Here is a 21,817-nt window from a genome sequence, read left to right on the forward strand (position 1 = left end):
GGTCACTGTGGCAGCCGGAGGCAGTAGGAAGTATAAATAACAGGTATAATTAAATGATTGCACAGTAAAGTCCCATAATTGTGCTAAGTAAAAAAGATAAAAATAAATTGAAAAATGTTTTTAGAAAACTAAAAATAAAATGTAAAAATTTTAATTTGCCATTTTTTTCAGGTCCTTTATTTACCTTTATTTATTACCTTCATTTAATAGATATTGCCACCTCCATAACAACCTTAAATATAAAACTATCTCACATATTAAAAAAAATATAACATACATGAAAAATATACATATAAAAAAAACTGACAGCATTGTTTACTTTTGGTTACCAAAAAAAAAATAAAAAATACAAAAACACCTCAAAATGATAGTAATTGCATAAGTAAAACTATATAACTTTGGTATTGCTGCAATTGCACTTGCCCACTGAATAAAGCGGACCCAACAAGGCAACTTTCTGATTATTGATGACCTGAGTCCCAAATTAATGAGTAGAAAATTATAAGAAAATCACATGTACTCTAAAATGGCACCAATGAACATTATAACTTATCCCATGAAAAATAAGCTCTCCATGCACCTTTGTTCATGGCCCTCAGAAACTGGCGACATAAAGCATGTTTTTGGTTTTCATTTTTTACTTCCCATCTTCCATAAGCCATATCATCTTTCTTTTTCCATTCATAAAGCCATCTGTAGAATTACTATTTGTGGGACAAATTGTAGTTCATAATAGTACCATTTATTACCGTGTTTCCCCGAATATAAGACAGTGTCTTATATTAAATTGTCACTCTAAATATAGGACCTGTCTTATTTTTGGGGGGTGCCTTATTACAACCGGCAGTCATGCCGCCACTTCCTTAGTGGAGTGTCAGCATGACTGCCGGTTGTAGGTAGTGTAGTGTAGGGGAGGGGAGAAGTTATCATACTTACCTTTCCCTTCTTCCTAGCAGCGCTGGTGCTGCTGTTCGTCCTGGAAGTGGTGAGCGGGGCTTAGCTAGGCTTCGGGGGGTGGGGCTTAGCGGAGCTTTGCAAGCTCCACTTCACTGACACAGCAGCCATGCTCTGTGCTCTATGTGCACAGGAAAGCCGGCTGCTGCCTCTTCTGTATGGCAGCTGCTGTCTCTGCCTCTGGGATGAGCTGGGAGAGCTCATCCTACAACAGCAGAGGCAGCAGCCGGCTTTGCTGTGCACACGGAGCACAGAGCATGGCTGCTGTGTCAGTGAAGTGGAGCTCGCCAAGCCCCGCCCACAAAAGCTCCAATAAGCCCCGCCCCGAAACCTCTGATAAGCCACACCCCCAAAACCTCCGCTAAGCCCCGCCCCCCCGAAACCCTGCACACCACTGCCGGGCATGCCTTTTTTTCGGGGGATGCCTTATATTAGGCAATTCAACAGAAACCCCCCGCATGCCTTACTTTCAGGGGGTGTCATACTTTCGGGGAAACACGGTATCCATATTATGAACCAAGACCTGAGAAAAAACAAACAAACAGAATAAGGCGTAATTACGGAACAAGTGCATTTACGCTTACAGGTTACATTTCTATTCTTTGGGTCAGCATGATCACAGTAATACCAAATTTATACAGTTTTTGTCATATTTTTATACCACTGTGGTTGAGAGTCAGATTTAGTGAGTGTTCATGTTCTGAGGCTTCCGGCAGGTGCCATCCAAACCACCCACCATCTTGAAATTCTGAGGCACAATGGCTGCCATGTAGGAACAGGCATCAGAAGACGTTTGGTTAGAGTTAAGGGGGCATGCTTCCTTTACAGCAGTGTGTGATGTCTGTGCTGAATAAATAAGTAACATTTTCCCCAAAAATAAGCCTTCCCCAAATATTCCCTAGCATGGTTTTTAGGATTTTTGATGATGCTCGAAATATAAGCCATGCTCCAAAAACAAACCCTAGTTACAGTTCATAAAAAATTCAATGAAAATAGTGTCCATATAGATGTAATAGTGGCAGACTCGTTTTTTGAAAAATACTGCGGAAAAAAAAAAGTTTTCTGCACTTTTTTTTGCAGTGATTCGTCGTGTGGGGCCTAAAAAAGTTAAATCAATTCGCAATAAAATGCAGAAGGATAGATCCTTCACCAAGAAAAGAAGACACCCCTAAAGAATTTCAATCAAAAGACCCCACAGAACCCAGAACAATAAGGCTTGACAAACGCTCACACACAGATCAGGTAGTCCCACTGTCATCACTCCACCCCCCCAAGTCCATTATATTACAATATTGTGGTTACTTACACCTGGTCACCAGGGGGAGCTAACATTTACACTTGGCGGTTGTGGAAAACGGAAGAGAGAAGCTGGAACGCCAAGAGACCTAACATCACGTATCTCACCTGTGACAGGAGTGACACCAGCAGGATTACCCAATCCGTGTGTGAAACACAATATTTGAATAAATTACTTTTTTGTGCTTCCTTTCTCTTCTGGTGATGGCGACACCAGATATAAAGAATGGTTCAGCGCCTGACATACCGTCGTAGGCTGTCCTACAACACAGCTTCAACAAGACCCGACTGTCTCAAACATCAGGAAACAGAATTGTTTACCTGTACACCAAGAAGGTTGGCAAAGCCCCCAAGTCAGCATGTGTTATCTGCCCCAGAAGACTTCGTGGTATCTGAACCGTTAGACCCAAAGTGCTCATGAGGCTGTCAAAGACAAAAAAGCACGTCAGCAGAGCCTATGGTGGTTCTATGTGCGCCAAATGTGTTTGTGACAGAATTAAGCGGGCATTCCTCATTGAGGAGCAGAAGATCATTGTGAAAGTATTAAAAGGCTCAAGCTCAGAGCCAGAAGGCAAAGTAACATCCTGTGATCACATCATAATAAATGTTTCTGTTGTAAAAAAATAAATAAATAAATAAATAAATTGTTTTTCATAGAAAAACAACATGAAAATAAGCCATAATGCATCTTTTGGAGCAAAAATTAATCTAAGACCCTGTCTTATTTTTAAGGAAACAGGGAAGATTCTGATCTATTATTGGATGAGTGAAAAGCTGGTTGGAAGGTAAAAACTTTTAATATGTGCCTGCAACAGGTGTCCCTACAAGTAAAATGATTTGCTTGGAGAGCTATAAGCACCGGTTTTTCTTCCACACTTGAGATCAAGAGCAGGATTTATAACATGATACAGTGCACGTTGTGGATACTCAGTAGAAAGTTTTTCATAAGTGGAAACCTGTCTAGACAAGGTTGAGAAACACAGATCTAGGGAAAGGGGATAATATGGGAAAATAATTGTATAAATATGAAAGCCTGCAGACCTGGGAGCCTGCTGTACACATTAGTATACCTTCACACGATGTTACGCTGCGCTCATTCTGAACGTAAAATTCGCGTAAAAGGCAGCTCCCATTGATTTCTATGGGTGCCTGCATATATGCGCTACCAATTGAAATCAATGGGAGGCTTTTTGTTACTTTTCCGTTATTGGGCCAGCATCGCAGTTCAGCATCAGCATCGGGACATGCTGAACTGCTGACTGCTGGCCCGATGGTTAGCATTGGAGCTGTGTAAAGGAGCAGCGGATCACAGGACGCCAGAGAGGGGCGCCCAGACTCTGCCATCATCCGTGGTGCGGAGAGGATGGCGACTGGGTCGGGACGTGTGTTGACTTTGGGATTGCGGTGATTGTCGGTGAACACAAGCTTGTCAGCGGCTGGGCTGCACGTCTCAGTGCCAGGAGGACACGGTGAAGCTGGACGTCACCCCTTGATGCTGCGGCTGCAGTGACACGCACAGAGCATCTGTCACAGTGGCACACTGCTCACACCAGGCTGGGCTCCACCATCCTCTCCACATCGTGAGTGAGGGCAGGGTCTGGGCGCCCCTCTCTGGCGTCCTGTGATCCGCTGCTCCTTTATACACATATGTCCCAATGCTGATGCTGAACTGCGATGCTGGCCCGATAACGGAAAAGTACCAGGCTTTTTTCCCTATTGCTTTCAATGTGATACGCACGTATCACATTGAAAGCAATACGGAAAAAAGACTCCCATTGATTTCAATGGGTAGCGCGCATATGCCGGCGCTCATAGAAATCAATGGGAGCTGCTTTTTACGTGCTCATTCTGAACGAATTTTACATTCAGAATGAGCGCAGTATAACATCATGTGAAGGCTCCCTTAGACAGTTTCTGTGATTTCACTGCAGGAGAAAAGTAAGTGGGTGGGGATTAGGGGGCCATAGGTTTGCTAAATGCTCTTCTGAGAGAGTACCGTATTTAAAGGGCCAACATTATTACATTAATACTATTCTGGGAGATGTCAGTAAAGGGTTAAACAGGGTTTTATTATGTAAAAATAGTAAACTTGGGTATCAATGTAATCATACTAACTCAATGAATAAAACAAGCATGCTATTACAGGGAGTCTTTCAGCACAGGCCCAGTGCTTTATGATGCTTGGAGCCGTAAACACAATGCTATAATTTCTTTGTAGAATGACTGCTTGAGTTTGAAAAAAAACTTTATCCTATGCAAATGAGGTAAAAGTGTATCAAGGACATTTTCTGGGGCCGCTGCGGATCTTTCGCTTGCCTTGTAGGCGGTTGAGGAAAGAAAACTCCAATTACCCTGGGGGGGGGGGGTACTGAGCAGAGATGAGCGAGTAGTATTCGATCGAATACCTCCCCTGCATAGATATTGGTGTAAAGAAGCACCAGGGAAGGTGGGAGGGGCATCAAATTTTTACTGCGTTTACCGTGTGGTATTCGACTAAGTACACCAATATCTACGCAGGGGAGGTATTCAATCGAATACTACTCGCTCATCTCTAGTACTGAGTGATGGGAAGATCTTTCTGCAATGATCAACCACCCCAGAACATGCCCTGATGTTTATTTCCAGTTATATCACAAGGTGAATGCCATTAGAAACCCGAACAGCAACACAATAAAAAATATTCCCTTATGCATTATGTACAGCTAACATGTGGTCTCTCATTATAAATGGAAACAACACCAAATCAAAATCTACTTATTATAGCCATCAACAAATACCTTAAAGGAGTATTTCCGAGAACATAACCATTTTTAAATTTGTAGATAATTAAAAGTTAAACATTTTTGCAAATATAAATGTTAAAAATTTTGTAAAGTTTTAAAGATTTTCTCTAAATATTCTGTGTTCACAAGTTTTTGTCTTGGTTGGTTGCCATTGGATACGACCATGAATGCAGGACCTTTCTACGGTCAAAGAATCAGCTATGATTTCCTTATTGTGGCCGGGATATCTTCTGATACATGTAGTGTCCCTGCCTGATAACCCAGCTACTACAAGAAAATCATAGCTGGGTTCCTGACAAATCCCAGACCATAGAAAGTTTCTGCATTTGTGGTCTAATCCAATGGCAACCATCGAGATAACGGATGTCAACACTAAGATTTTGATAGAAAATCTTTAAAACTCTGCAGAATTTTTAACTACTTATATTTGCAAAAATGTTTAACTTTTAATTGTCTACAAATATAAATATGATTATGTTCATGAGAGTACTGGGACCTACCACTAAGGTCACAGGAAATGCGGTTTTAACCGCACATCTTTATCTATTGTGCTATTTATCTCCCAACCTATAATCTCTCCTGATGAGCTAATTCAGTTAGCGAAAGGTGCGTTGAGAATTTGAACATCCATGAAACTATAGGGCTCAGTTTATGACCTGACCTAAGCACACCACTGCATCTGCAGGGGGGAGGGGTAACTGACCAGGGACTGGGGAACTCAAACAGTCTGACCCAGAGACACTGAATCATGAGCTGACTACCATATGACACAGAGGAGTCAGTGTAGCAGAGTTTATTACCCTAGCCCTTATACCTCTTCAATATACACTGTGAATGGGTGCAATTTAATTAGGTCAAGGACCAAGGCCCTCTAAGGCTAACAGGGAGGAAACTTTGGCTATCAGCAGGAAGAATTAACCCAGTGAAAGTCTAATTAACCCTTCGTAATCCATCTATGCATAAACCCATGAATACCTGAATTGGGAATAGAAAGGGTTTTAAAGGAGAAGGGGTGGGTGACTATATACCTGCATAGAATAATACAGGAGAAAGATCGGGTATCCTGTATCAAGTGAATCTTTGTCCGAATGTTAAGTTTTTATTCACCTTAGGGACAAGTCCCATGTTTTTTATTTTTTTATATATAATAAAAGTTATGTTTTATTACTTGTTTGTTCAGGGTTACCCAAGCTGTTCAATTCATGAGAATACCCCTTTAAGTGCAGTGGTTTCTAAAATTGTGTCAATTGTGGTTAGTACTGTAGCCTTGCAGTACTGAATCTGATAAAAGACAATCTCTGCAAGGATCTTGTATGTTCTCCCCATGTTTGTGTGTGTTTTCCCTCCCAATTTAGATTGTGACCCCTATATGGGACAGTGAACACATTGTCTGTAAAATGCTGGATATCTTGGTACTATACAAGTAAGAGAAACAAAGAAATAAGTAAGAGAAATAATAATTCTTAGGCCAATTGTACTGGAACCTTAGAGACCTTGCAGAAGACAAAGCACCCAAACACCATTACAGAAAAATTTGTGATCCTGAAGCCAAATGCTGCCCTCAATTAGAGCCATGGAAGCCATTTACTCCTAGCCTGGTGGTCATGTGATTGTCAGCTTCAGGAGAACTGCATGTTCTACTAGATCCTTCAAGATTCAGCTCAGCTCTTCAGAGTATTCTAGAAGGCTGTATTCCTCCTGTAACTTGAAACTAATGTATCAGCACTAGAGATGAGCGAGTAGTATTCGATCGAGTAGGTATTCGATCGAATACTACAGTATTCGAAATACTTGTACTCGATCGAACACTACTAGCTGTTCGAAGTTAGGATTCGATGCAGAACCAGCGTTGATTGGCAGAATGCTATACATTGCCAATCAACGCTGGTTCTTCTCTTACCTTTAGAAGTCTTCTCCCTGCGCAGCGTCCCTTCGTCCTTTTCCGGCTCTGAATTCACTCTGCTTAGGCATCGGGCCTGGGCAGAGCCACTGCGCATGCCCGCGCATGCGCAGTCAGCTATGCCTAGGCCCGATGCCTAGCAGAGTGAATTCAAGGCCGGAAGAGGACGCGGGGACGCTGCGCAGGGAGAAGAATCCAGCCCGACCCTCACTCATGGACTTGGTAAGTAGAATTTGATCGAATGTTGCCTACCCCTGAAACGAGCATTTCCCCCCATAGACTATAATGGGGTTCGAAACCACGAACAGTGAGCGGCTGTTTGAATCGGATTTTGAACCTCAAACATTTTAGTGTTCGCTCATCTCTAATCAGCACCAGCTACAAGGTTATACAACATCTCAGGTTATAGCTCTGTCCCCAGCATAACCTATATAAAAAATTTCCGTAATTGAAAGGGAAAATTATTTAAGAAAGTTTAGAGCACTTTGTGCTATTAAAATAAAACAAAAATAGGTGAATAACAGACGTTTACTTCCCCTTTCTTATTTTTTATATTTTCCAATATAATAAAAAGGAAAAAAATGCAAAACTACAAATGATTTAGAAAAAAAGCACCATGTATCACCTAAAAAAAACCCACCTATGTTATTTGAATAACCCCACCGAAAAAAAAAAATGTTGCAGTTTTCAATTTGTATATACCGAAAAAATATCCAGGCAAAACCTAAGAAATGGGCCAGTGATGAAATGGCTAAAGACAAAGAATTCTATCTTTAGCTGTAGATAAATTGGTTACAAACTATGAAGAACCATGTAAAAGACAAAGCTAAAACGTGTATAGTATGTCCTATCAGTTTGATAAATATGCCATATTTGATAAATTTGCTTAATGCTCAAGCCCAAAATAAGGTTGCATTTTAGTATCTTTGTCATGAAAGCAAGATTAGAACATCCTATGGTCCTACTGAATGTCCCAATATAAGTTCTGTCCAGATATGGCTAAGAGTGGACGCTAAAATGCATCCATATTATCGCCAGTTCCACAAAGAGCAATTTATGTGCATAAATATTGCAGGAAAATTTTCAATTCTATTTCTCTCATCACTATCCAGTCTTTGACCTAAAAAAATGTGTGTAAAACTGCACCAAGTCTTATGTCCAGTTATGGCAGGACAATGCATGAGTTTGTACTGTATATTCCTATCTCTTTAACAATTCAAATCTCTGAACCTTAGAAACATAGATGAAAAGTCAGGAAAATACTGCATGAGCGTGGCCTATATAGATTTAAGGATTTCATAAAAGCCGTTAAGAGGCTTACAATATATCAGTATGTGATGATATCTGAGCAACAGAAAACAAGAAATGATGTTCCAGGTGAGAAAATATGATGGAAATTGTTGTCGGTTCTGTAGATTGGCTCCATTTATGTAACTCTTAATTACATCTCGCCGGACATTTAACACAGATGACAATAATTCTTCATGTTCAGCACACCACTCAGGATCCATGCTTCTAGCTTGAATTTAACAGTGTGGTAGCAATTGCTGACTTTTCTCTCCTATGGATGGAATTAAATTAGCTTTAACTTGCTGTTTTTCTAGCTGAGATTGTGCAATTCAGACTGCAGGACTCAACTGAATTGGCATAATCTTTCTATTTGTCCCAGTAAGAATGTAATGGACAGCATGTCAGTTTAACTCATTTTAAGGTTGGGAGTCCTGTCTTTTCTCTACTTCTGTCTTTCATTTTAGGAATTTAGAAGTGTTTTCTATATTGTCATCCTTCTTACTCAATATGATAATATCTTAGGCAAGAATATGGAAATGAAAAGCTTCAGAATACAGGAAATGATTAATGTAAAGAAGGATTTATATATGTTTTAGGAACGAAGGCTGAAATCACAGAGTACTAGCAAGGCACAATCTTCGTAATAAATTATATTAAAATAATAACCCTACTGGGATGCAAGAGGAACATGGCTAACCAGTGACACAAAAAGATGATTTCTTTATGTATTTTTTTGTTTCAGGCTACATATATAAATGTGTGCGTGGTAAACAACATGGATATCCGTGTGCTGTCCGTGACTCCACAGACCCCTTCACTTCTTTTGGTGAGCAAAAGCCAAAACACACTGATATAATCATGAGCCTATCCTGAGATTTACCCCAGGCTCATGATTATACATGGACATGCATATTCATTAGTCACATGGCAATGTTACAGTCCAGTCTTATTCATATGAGATTCAGCACGGTCATGTGACCAATGGACATGATCTCACTTCCTGAGAAGAAGAAAGCAGTCATATTTTCTATTTCTGGATAACCCCTTTAAGACTGAAGCCACACATTGCAGATACACAACATCTTTGGCTGTTATGGGTAAGCAGTATTTGGCATTGCAGCTCATCAAAATGGAACTTAGCACACACCAAAATTATATGCTGATTAGAAACTTTTATTAATGCCAAAGCACAAAAAACTATATTATGAATATTTTTCTGATAATCCTGGTTAACATGATGCCTCAGTCTCATTTCTGTAAAAAGCAAACCTTTTTTTTCCATATAGATCCAGCTTCTGCTTTGTGTGCAGTATTGTAATCTTAAAGGGATTCTACCATTAAAATACTTTTTTTTTCTAGTTAACACGTTGGAATAGCCTTAAGAAAGGCTATTCGTCTCCTACCTTTATCAGTCGCCTCCGACCCACTGTTCGATAGAAGTACCGTTTTTTACCGGTATGCAAATGAGTTCTCTCACAGCACTGGGGGCATCCCCAATGCTGCGAGAGAACTCTCTCCAGTGCCGCCTCCATCTTCGTCAGCAGCGTCTTCTTCCGATGCAGGTTTCCAACTTCTAGGTCTCAGGCCTTGGGCACAGCAGACTGCGCATGCCCACAGGCCACGCGACAATGGCTGCTTGCACAGAAAGAACGTTGCATAAATCACACTTCAAAGTGTGTTCAATACCATATATAAATTTATTGGATATACGTGTGAGCAAAAAATCTAGGTCCATTAACCAATCCAAAGGTCCAGAATGATGTACCTTATAAGCTCACACTGAAGCCCCAATAGGTTGGGAAAAGTCCCCAACTGATTCATACATTTAAACCCCTAATTCACCCCTGGAACAGAAGGTGTATTGGTCATAGGCAAGATAATGCAATAATTTATGACCTAACCTAATAGTTTTCAAGGGTGAAAGAAGCCAATACCCCAATATTTGGTGTGGAAAATAATGCACCAACTGGAACTATGTATGAACCACTGATAATGAAACGGCTCAACAAAAAAATGATGATAAAGGAAGATGCAATCACGTTGATCACAATGATTATATGGATAGCCAGAGAGTTACATTGTATAGATATAATAAACTCCATCAGGCTGAAAATCCAGTCTTCTCAATTAGGTTATTTAGGTTATTTAGTTACTCTCTGCATAAACTCAGTTTGTCAACAGCACATGCAGTGGCGTGGTACAGTGATAAAAGAATCATTCCCCATACAAAAAGGGGGGAACAGTTAAGAATTTGGCCTTGATAGGGAGCGGTGATATAGGACAATATATGCCCTGAATATAACGCATATAGAAAAATACCTGCTCTGAATATTGATGATATTGGGTCAGTGGAGCTCTACTTCCTTACATTTCTCTGGACTATGTATAGCAATTGTATTTGTCACTTTCCAAGTTTTCTTATGTGCCAATTCTGGTTGTGAAAAACATAGGCCTAGTTTTCTATGATTGAAACGGTTTATGGAAGCCCCAATTCACATCGCTGATTTGCATAAAGTAATGTTGTCTTCAAGGTTTGCAGGTATGTATCACCAGAACTGTTATTTGGTATATTGGCAAGTAAGCCTCATGTCTTCTTATCTTCTAGATACTACTTCAGAATAACAAATTAAATACATCTTGCAAATTGTTTTCTAATACACTTAATGCAAATTCTCAAGTGTACAGTACCTTCAACATCCCCATGAGGGCGCCTGGAGTGCTATACCTAAAACAACACTATGTTGTATATGACAGGTAAGAGTAATAAGGAAGCTAGGTTCACATAAGTTCATCTTTTCTTTTCTCGACAGTCATAAAATATAATGACATTAACCATTTTAAGGAATGTGGTAGAAGATTTACAAGTATTCACAAACACTTTATATTTTTCATTTATTGATTAATTTTAGTATGTAAAACATGCAATTGTCACTTTTTATTCAAAATTAGGCAAATTTTAATTAGGTAAGAAGAGTCTTATAGACTGAGATCATGTAAATAGGGATATTGACGTTAAATGGGAAATTAGTACATCATTAGTTTAGTAAGGTTAAACCCCTGGTAAAATACATCTAAATGAAACCAATAAGGCTAAATAAAAAAGTGCTGAATATTATAAGACAAAAATGAAAAGCAATTAAAACATTTGAGGCTGAGGAATCGGACAAAAGATTCCATCCAACAAAGATCTCAATGGAACACATAAGGATGTAATCATGTTAGCAAAGTTATTGCTAGTAATGCAAAGCAATGTGCAATATACTGTTCAGTATTCAGTTTTTGGGATCGTGTGTCATCAGTGTGTCTTCAGTATCAGTGCCATATGTCCACAAAAACAGACAATATTGCACTGCTGTATCATCCACATTTGCAGATCCACAAATACAAATGACACTCTGAAACAACAGCTATGGGTAGCTAGGTAACTGTTCTGCAAATATGAACTATACACGGAATACATCTTTGTGCCGTACGTGGTCTTTACTCTTCCATAGGCTTCTATGGGTGAGTCTGTGCTGCCAACACTGAACAGAATAGGATCTCCTCTGAATTTTATGACAAAGACTCTCAGCCCGCACATAGATCTGTGGTATACATGGTTGTTGAATTTGAGCCTATAAGAAATGAATGGGTCAGAGATTTGGGAAAAACACAGGCAGCACACTGAAATAGCTAGCAGTCAATAGTTGCAGTAATGCTGTAATAGATTGTGAATAATGCATGCATTTGTCACACAGCCATCTCTTTATCCCCTTCCAAAATTTGCGGTACATGTATGGCCAATGTCAGGACTTTAAACATGGCGTCTGTTCAGCACCTGAGTGAGCACAATAGCCACTGGTGTATCACACAGCGGAGAAGCGGCAGTAATGTCTACAATCAGAGATTATCAAATGTGACTGAGGCTTTTGAAGACTGGCATGTTTTGGAGAATTGTTGTTCCCCTGGATGAGATCCTTGGGCAGCGATTCTTTGCCATGACAGCTAGGCAATAATTTTATTACACACTATCATAGGCAGCGTGCAATAGAAGCCAATGTATTTTCTGGGTTTATAAGTGTATTAAGTATAGAAACTTGATGCTTTTATATACAATATATTAATTAATATATAATTCCCTATCTGTTTGCTACCTTATATTAGTGCAAAACATGATGATTTTGCGATGCAATTTATATTTTGATACAAAGGAGATATTTACTTAGCTATTAGGCATATAATTTCACATTATTTAGCCTTGTACTAGTGAGATATTCATCTAATATACCATCGCTGGACAGTAAGGAACACCCCCACTGACAGTACAGGGCAATGGACGAGTAAAGTCAGGGTGGGAATATCTATCGTGACAGTGGGAAGAGAACGGTGCTGAAACTAACAGCACCGATATCACTAGCCTCGGGGCACATAATGGGAAAGCCGACAGTGTGATGAATTCAACACACTGTCAGCTTACTAGTGGTATATAAAACCGCATTTACAGGAGGACATGAAAGGTATGCTTTAAATGATAAATACCTGATCAGTGGGACTATGAATGCTGAGTCATTGTAAAAGGTACATTTTCAAAATGGGTATGGTAAGTGTTCAGTGGGGTATCTCAAGGATCTGTGATATGCATAATTAATGTTACGCTTATTATTAATGACCTAGTAATGGAATAAAGCTGAGTTCACATGGAGTTTTTTGGACTGGATCTTGACACGGAATTCATCTCAGAATCCAACTCCAAAAAACGCCTTCCATTGACTTCAATGGTGAGCTATTCACTTCTTTTTTTCCTCAAATTGTGCATATTGCACATTTTCTGTTAGTACAATAAACCTCATTTCAATCCTGAAATATTACTGTGTCCATCAGTTATTAGATATATCAAACTGAAATGGCTGTTGCAAACCCCAAAATATTTAGTACTAAAAGTGATTAAGATTAATAGAGGTGCCCAAACTTTTTCATAGGACTGTAGCTACTTATGGCTTTGGCTAACAAAAAAAAACCAAAAACAAAATCTGCAACGAAAAAAGCTGCATTTTCACAACGTGGGCTAGCTTTTTTTTTTCCACTAGTGGAATTTTCTGCCTCTGGAAAAAAAAACTAGCAGAACTCATTGAAATCAACGGGAGGTTATTTTTTCCACGTGGAAAATTCCACACCATTTTCCTCCGTGTAAATCAAACCTTAGATTGTATTTGTATGTGCTGCACCACTCCCACAGTTCGGTTATTACAAGCATTACTATTGTATAAAGTAAGTGATTAATTGTGTGGACTACAATGTGTATATGTACATTGCTTCAGATTTGTGCTTCATGAGATAACAAAATATAGAAACTGCATAAAATATTGTAGTACATGCAACTAAATATAGGTGATTCACATGTATGAGTGTATGCAGACTGACACAGTTGCAGGGGCAATTCTTCACTTATAACTACAGTGTATTTATCATTGTGAATGTGCTATATTATGTTGGAATTGTTATTTACAACAGGTTTATTTATCCATTTGGTCGAATTTTTTTCTTTTTTTTTTTTCTTTTACAAATGATAGGTTATAAAAAAGGAAGAGATTAAAGCTAAACTATCTGTTTTTTTCATCTTTCTTTGTTTAATCATTTTTTCTCCAGTTCTGATATGTGGGATTGTCACGGAGCGAAGGTATACGTCTTCCTCCGGATGGTCTTTTGAATCAACACGGACGCAAGAGGTCGGGAGACAACAGCAATTTATTGTAATCCACAAAGTTAGTAGCCGGCGGCAGTCACATCAACCGTAATAACAATAAGTCCACAGAAGTCACAATCCAATGATAGCTTTGGTTCCTTGGTCCTGTAACTAAATCCTGGCTCTCTGCAGAGCTGTGCACAGGCCGGCTAACCCATATTAACTCCTAACTATATACTAAGACTGTTACACCTATATCTGTGGGTGGGAAGGGCTGAGTCACAGATCCTTCCCCCCTCACCTATACCAAGGAGAGCAGACTCCCTGTCTACTATGGACAATGCACCGTCCAACATCTTCTTGGAGACACTGATCAGATTATCTCCACCCATTGTCCTCACTAGTTAGAGGTATTTGCATACAATGTGCTAACACACTAGACCCTAATCAGCCAACTACACATTGATGTATATAACAGGTTAGAGAATACATTCCACATGAAATATATATTACACATTGCCTATAATATAGACTCTAACCATGCCGTGACAACCCCTCCCCCTCTCAAAACATGTGCATGACACAATTGGCCTACACAGGTAAATTGGGGAATGCACATCAGTCTCTATAGCTCATATGTCCTCCTGCCGGGATAACCCATCCGCGTTCTGGTGTTGGTTCCCTCGGCGGTACTGAATGGTAAAGTTGTAGGGTTGAAGGGCTGGCATTTGGCAGAAAATCCGGTCGATCCATGTTGGCGTCTCTCTGAGCTTGGCTTCGGGTCACTGCTCCCACAAAGTGGCACTGTAGATTTCCAACATCGTTGCCTAACAGAACATCGGCCGGCAGCCCGCTCATCACACCAATTGTGCATCGTTTTGGTCCATAACCATAGTCGAGTTCCACGGTAGCTTTAGGAATACGTTTCCGAGTACCCCCTGCCAACTCGATAGAAAGGCCAGGGCCCTCCTCTAGGGCCTCGGGTCGAACCACTCGGGGGTCCGCTACCGTTAGGAAAGCTCCCGAGTCCCGGAATCCAACAACTGTTCGGCCATCCAGTAGGACCTCCTGCAAGTGCTTCCGCTGAAGGTTTGCGGGGTGCGTGGCAGAGGGCTGAATCCCATAGACCCCTGGAGGTGGAACAGATGGGTCATTCATGGAGTCATCTGGAAATGGGGCCAAACTTTCTGTCCTAGGGGTGGTTCCCAGGTAGTGAATAGGCCGGGATGCCACGGTGGCCCGTGCCCCCATGTTAACAGGGCAACTAGCTTGCAAATGTCCAGGCCGCCCGCACCCAAAACATCTGCGCTCTAGCATTCTTCCAGTAGGTCGTTGTCTAGGGACAGGGTTGTTCATAGCTGGAGGCCGATGGGCTGGGGCAGGGGTAGAGGGGGAATTGTAATCCTGAGGCCGGGCACGAAAGGTGGGTGGCTGGATGAAGGGTGTCTGGCGGACTGTGGTAGTTTTCTGCTCCTCTGCAAACAACCTCTTCCACTGCGGCTTGATGGTCAGGCCCTCATCTGCAAGGGAAGCAGCTTGCTCAACTGTGGCTGGGTTCCGTTCCAGCACCCACTCACGGATCTCAGCGGGGCACTGGGAAAAGAACTGTTCCTTAAGTATGACTTGGAGGACCTTATCGACTGTGACAGCCTCCTCTCCTTCTAGCCAGCGCTTGCATGCTTGCTTCAACTTGTGGGCGAACATGTGGAAGGAGCTTCCCCCATTGTAAGACAAAGAGCGGAACTGAACTCGGTAGGTCTCTGGAGTGACTGCATAATACTTCTGCACCGCTCTTTTAATGGCCTCATAGTCCCGCTGATCACTAGGGTCCATGGCTCTGAGAGCTTCCGCAGCCCCATCTCGTAGGTGCCCCACCAGATACCGGACCCAATCCTTCTCTGGGACTTCCATCAGGTGGCACTGGTGTTCGAAGTCCTGAAAATATCCATCAACATCCCCAGCCGCTTCATCAAAGGTCTTGAAGTGTTTATGGGACACATATGGTGGTTCTCTCACTGTTGGGCTGGGGGTCGACATTTGATTATAATTCCGCGTAGTTATCTCAGCCATTCGCATTTCATGCGCCATTCTTTCCTTTTCATGCGCCATTCTCTGTTCCTCCTTCTCCGTTTCCTGAGCCCTCTGTAATGCTGTACTCCTTTGCTCTGCAGTTGCTCCTAGCCCCAGCACTGCCAATTCCTCCTCATACAAAACAACCCATCTGCTCTTTTGGGTCTGTACCTGCCACTCCCGTATCTCTACTGTCTCCTGGGGGCAGCCCTCCTCATGGTCGCTTTGCAGGGTCATCTCCTCCAGTGCCTCGATCAGTTGATCTTTCGTTCTTCCCTGGTAACTCAGGTTTAGTTCCCGGGCCCTTACTTGTAGACTTGCCATAGTCCAGTTCCTGTATTCTGAGGTTGTGGCTCCATTAATCGCTGGGCTGCTGTAGTCCATCTCGCTGTCCGCTGTTGATCCCACCGCTGCCAACCAGTTGTCACGGAGCGAAGGTATACGTCTTCCTCCGGATGGTCTTTTGAATCAACACGGACGCAAGAGGTCGGGAGACAACAGCAATTTATTGTAATCCACAAAGTTAGTAGCCGGCGGCAGTCACATCAACCGTAATAACAATAAGTCCACAGAAGTCACAATCCAATGATAGCTTTGGTTCCTTGGTCCTGTAACTAAATCCTGGCTCTCTGCAGAGCTGTGCACAGGCCGGCTAACCCATATTAACTCCTAACTATATACTAAGACTGTTACACCTATATCTGTGGGTGGGAAGGGCTGAGTCACAGATCCTTCCCCCCTCACCTATACCAAGGAGAGCAGACTCCCTGTCTACTATGGACAATGCACCGTCCAACATCTTCTTGGAGACACTGATCAGATTATCTCCACCCATTGTCCTCACTAGTTAGAGGTATTTGCATACAATGTGCTAACACACTAGACCCTAATCAGCCAACTACACATTGATGTATATAACAGGTTAGAGAATACATTCCACATGAAATATATATTACACATTGCCTATAATATAGACTCTAACCATGCCGTGACAGGGATATTTGCTGAGGAAGAAAGGAAAAGGTGAGAATGAAGTGTTTAAAGAGTAAGGCCATATTCATGCAACCGATGTGCAAAACGGCCATTATTCATGGCTGTCTTGCACCCAAAGAGCACCTGTTTTAACAGATCCCCTATACATTTCAGTGTGTGGAGGGATCCGTGATGTAAAAAAATAAAAAATAAAACATGACCTTTATTTTGACAGTCCATTACAATGGACAGCCAAAATAACGATCATGTAACGCTAGGTTCACACCTGCGTTCTTCTTTCCGTTCTGTGCTTTCCGTCTTCTGCATGCCAGAAGTCGGAAAGCTCAGACTGGGTCTGGCCGTGAGCGGCGGTGAGCGTTTTAGGCTCTCCGCCGCGAAAGCGGATTTTTTTATCCGGACACAGAGTACTGCATGTCCGACTCTGTGTCTGGATTATAAAACCCGGTTTCGCGGCAGAGAGCGCAAAACGCTCACCGCCGCTCACGGCCGGACATCTCTCTCACCCATTCAAATGAATGGGTGAGAGAGACTCCTGCAGGTTTCCGTCTCCTGCCTCTGTTTTAGGCAGGAAACGGAAAGCTGAACTACGGAGTTCACAACGCAGATGTGAACGAGCCCTGAATAGACTCCATTCATTTACATTGAATTTAATGCTGCTATGTGATGTACGTTAAAAAAAATGGACGCTAGATGGGCGTTATTCACCATCGTATGAATATAGTTTAACTGTCAATTAACATTTATTTATATGTGCAGCGACAGGGGTTTTAAACATTTTTGTTATATACTTTATTACAGACCTTTGTAAACTTACTAGGAACTGCCTCTGAAGTATTCCCTTGGTAATACACTAAATGAATGTTGATAAGGAAAATCCATACTCCGCGTGTACTGTACACACTAAATATGGCTGACTTCCCAGTATTCCTCTCAAGTTCTGGTTACACACAGTACTTTCCACCAACTGTCAAGCTCTCATTTATCTCCCTGGTATTCTCTCTGACTAACTAGGTGAACGGGACATGTCAGAGAGTAAGAGAAGAGTCACATTGTCAGTGATCAGCACAGAAACAGTATAAAATTATGTTGGGACACATGTAGCTAAATAGAAGTATTAGTATTATTAAGTATTATCCCATGTTGCAGTAATGCAGCTTTTTTTGCTGCAGATTTTGTTGTGGTTTTTTGAGCCAAAGCTAGGAGTGGTTGAGCAGAAGGGATAAGTATAAGAGCTTCCTATATATCTCTCATTCCTTTTGTAGCCATTCTTGGTTTTGGCTCAAAAAGAAAAAAAAAAAAAAAAAAATCTGCAACAAAACAGCTACCTTTCCGCAATGTGGGGCCTCGGCCTTAGGAAGCTTTCACACGGAGTTTACGCTCGCTCATTCTGAACATAAAACTCGTTCAGAGTGGGTGGCGTTAAAAAAAGATCCCATTGACTTGAATGGGTGCCGGCATACGTGCGCTCCCCATTGAAATCAATAGGAGGCTTTTTTTACCTATTGCTTTCAATGTGATACGTGTGTATGCCTGCACCCATTCAAGTCAATGGGATCTGGTTTTTTACGCCACTCACTCTGAACGAGTTTTACGTTCAGAATGAGTGAGCGTAAACTCCATGTGAAGGATGCCTTAGGGGGGTTTTCATTACAATGTCCTTTAAAAATTTCAGAAAAAAGTCCTGTATGATGAGTACTATAACAGCACACTATGGGCCATTAATATATTGGTCAATGGGGTCTCTTGTGATCAACTGGTGTCTGTCATGTAATGTAACAGAAAATGGAAAGTCATTTTGAAAACCGTATGCTATACAGATGAAATGCTTATGTAAGAGATGATCACATATTGATGTATCCGTATTCTGGTCTCTTTCCATGGATTTCCATAGGTGTTTTTTATTGGCAACACAAAAGAAAGTAGTGCATATTGAGGTGTTTTTTTTAATGTTGATATTTTGTAAATTCATGTGAATAGACACTTAGATTAATATGGTCTCCGTATTACAGACAGAAAATACAAATGTAATACTGACAAAAAATACGCTAGTGTAAAGCAACCATAATATCAATCTCTGAGTCTCTTGATTTATAAGACTGCTTGTCCTACAAAGATGATGGATTTACTTGTTTACCAGATGATAAGAGCTGTTTTGAAGTCCAAATGCAAATGATGGAGCTTATTTTAAATGCAATCACTTCCTGTTACTTGTCTGTAAGCCTGAACCTTACCACAAGACATAACTGTAGAATGCTAAATATAGATGAATACCGAGCATAAGTAAACATGGGAATTGTAATTAACAAAATAGTATCATGCATATTTATTGTCCATAGCAGTCAGATGTGACAATACAGTATAAAAATATAAATATTGGATATTATATGATAGTAACTCAACACTATTGTCATGTAAAAGAATATTGACGCTGGGTTCCTCACCAGCGCCCAATCTCCGTTTCCAAGTTTCCGTCTTCTGCTGACAGAAGATGGAAACCTGGCAGACCATATTCAGCTGTGAGTGCCGGTGAACGTTTTGTGCTCTCTGCGGCGAAACCGTTTTTTTTTAACGGGACAAAAGTCCTGCATGTCCGATTTTGTGTCCGGTAAAAAAAAAAAATGGTTTCATCGTGGAAAGCACAAAACACTCACCGGCGCTCACGGCCGGCTCATTCAAATGAATGGGTTTGAAAACTGACTGCAGGTTTCCGTCATCTGTCCAGTTTCGGGCAGGAAACGGAAACCTGCATAACGGAGACTGTGAACGCAGATGTAAACGAGCCCTGATTGTGACATCTCCTTGTAGTTCAACTACACTGCTAAAAGTGTTCAGTGTAACGTAAGTCCCACAGAGTATATAATAGAAGAAGAAAGGAGACTACAGCAATCAACTATAAGAAAACGCAGCATCTTCGGTATAGCAGAATCATTGTGGCAAACAATTCTGCGTATTACAGTAGCTTTAAAGTGGATGAGATTCTGGTTAATTGCATCCACACATTGCAGGAAAAAATCTACAGCAAAAATGTTGCAATTTAAAAAAAACCTTCATATTTTTGAAAACCACAGCATGTCAGTTATACTGAGGAAATGCTGCATTTTCTGTATAGATATAATGGAAGCAGAAAGTCCACAGTGGGAAATTCTATGGCCTTTCTGTGAAAAACGCAGCAGAAAAATCCTTGATGTGTTTCCACTGCAGTCTTTTCAACAGCATTTTTTGGCTGTGGCTCGCTACATGAGGCCTCAGACATAAGAGGTTATCCAGTATTTGGAGCAACTGAGGGGCAAGAAAAGACTATTTCATCTCTGGGTTCTCTGTTTGTTGACTGGTCCACTGTTTTTACATGCTAGGGCTCGCAGAGCTGGAAGTGTAAGGCTAAGTTCAGACAGGTTTTTTGGGCCGGAACCTGAAGCGGCAAAATCGGGTAGCGGTGACTGAAAGCTGGTGCACTGCATCGGCATACAGCCGCACACTCTGCTCTGGATTAGGCCCAATGAATGGGTCTATTGTGGAGGAGGGTGTGTCTTCAGGCCAAATCGCAAGGAACCGGAAGAAACGGCTCCCGGAAAAAAGACCTGAGCGGCTCCCATTGAAATCAATTGGAGCCGTCTTTTTGGTCATGATTTTGAGGCGGATACGGCCTCAAAATCTTGACCAAAAAACTCTGTGTAAACTTAGCCTTAGGCTCATGTGACTTCTGAGACTAATCTCCACATGAATCCTGCAATGATAAGGGCAACACAGTGGCTCAGTGGTTAGCACTGCAGCCTTGCAGTGCTGTAGTCCTGGGCTCAAATCCTGCCAGGAACAACATCTGCAGGGAGTTTGTATGTTTTCCCCATGTTCGTGTGGATTTCCTCCAAAGACATACTGAGCCCAAAGACATTGTGAGCCCTGTATGAGCTCACATCTACAAAAAAAAAAAAAAAAGAATCCTGCAATGATAAAATGAGTTATTTACTTGAGTTAATTACTTGAATAAAATCCTTCACACTTAAGCAAACCAGTTTCAGAAATCCCCATTGATCTGTTTTCCAGTGGGAAAAGCAGGTTCTATACTACTCTAATAAATACATAATGCAATGATACATACTGGCAATTCAAATTAATAGTAACACACTCTGGGATCATGAGAGATGCTCTTTGCCAGTGGCTCTTCACTATGGCTCTGGATATGTTGTGTACTCAGGAGGCTTACATTATTATTATTATTTATATAGCGATCGGGATCAGAAAAGATCGGATTCCAATTGGCGATCAAGTAAATTTCACGATCGCGATCAGAATTCCGACCCGATCTTTTCCAGAGGGATCGAGATCGGAGGTTATCTCAAGATCGGCACAACCCTAAAAGCGACTTTTCCCATAGAGACGCCATGACTAGGGTTGAGGATCGGGATCGGAAAAGATCGGATTCCGATCGTCAATCGAGCAAATTTCACGATCGAGATCGGCTGGAAAATGATCGGGAATCAGATTTTAAAATTGATTTTGAAATCTCAAGATTGGCTCAACCCTATTCAATGGTACTTTACATTAAAGGGTTTACATAGGGTACATAAAATATACAAAACAAATAAAATACTAACAATGACCGACTGGCACAGTGGGATAGAGGGCCCTGCCCGCAAGGGCTTACAATGTGTGAGCCTGCAATGTTATACTATAACATTACATTTCACTTCACAATGAGGACTATATGACTATGTGTTAATTGTATTAGCACATTTCATAAACAGAATATTCTTTGGCGCTTGCACAAACAGTAAGTAAAGGTCCCATGAGATTAGTACAATGTAAAGTAATAATCTCTTGAGTTTTACATTCTGCTTCCTCCTCTTCTTACATGCTCTATCTCACACATCT

General features: G+C 41.2%; 1 pseudogene; it reads left to right on the forward strand.

Annotated features, from left to right (window-relative positions):
* Positions 1 to 2,444: 2,444 nt before the first annotated feature.
* LOC142204880 (large ribosomal subunit protein eL34-like) lies at positions 2,445 to 2,875 on the forward strand (annotated as a pseudogene).
* Positions 2,876 to 21,817: the final 18,942 nt, after the last annotated feature.

This window comes from Leptodactylus fuscus, chromosome 5 (genome assembly GCF_031893055.1).
Source record: "Leptodactylus fuscus isolate aLepFus1 chromosome 5, aLepFus1.hap2, whole genome shotgun sequence".
NCBI lineage: Eukaryota > Metazoa > Chordata > Amphibia > Anura > Leptodactylidae > Leptodactylus > Leptodactylus fuscus.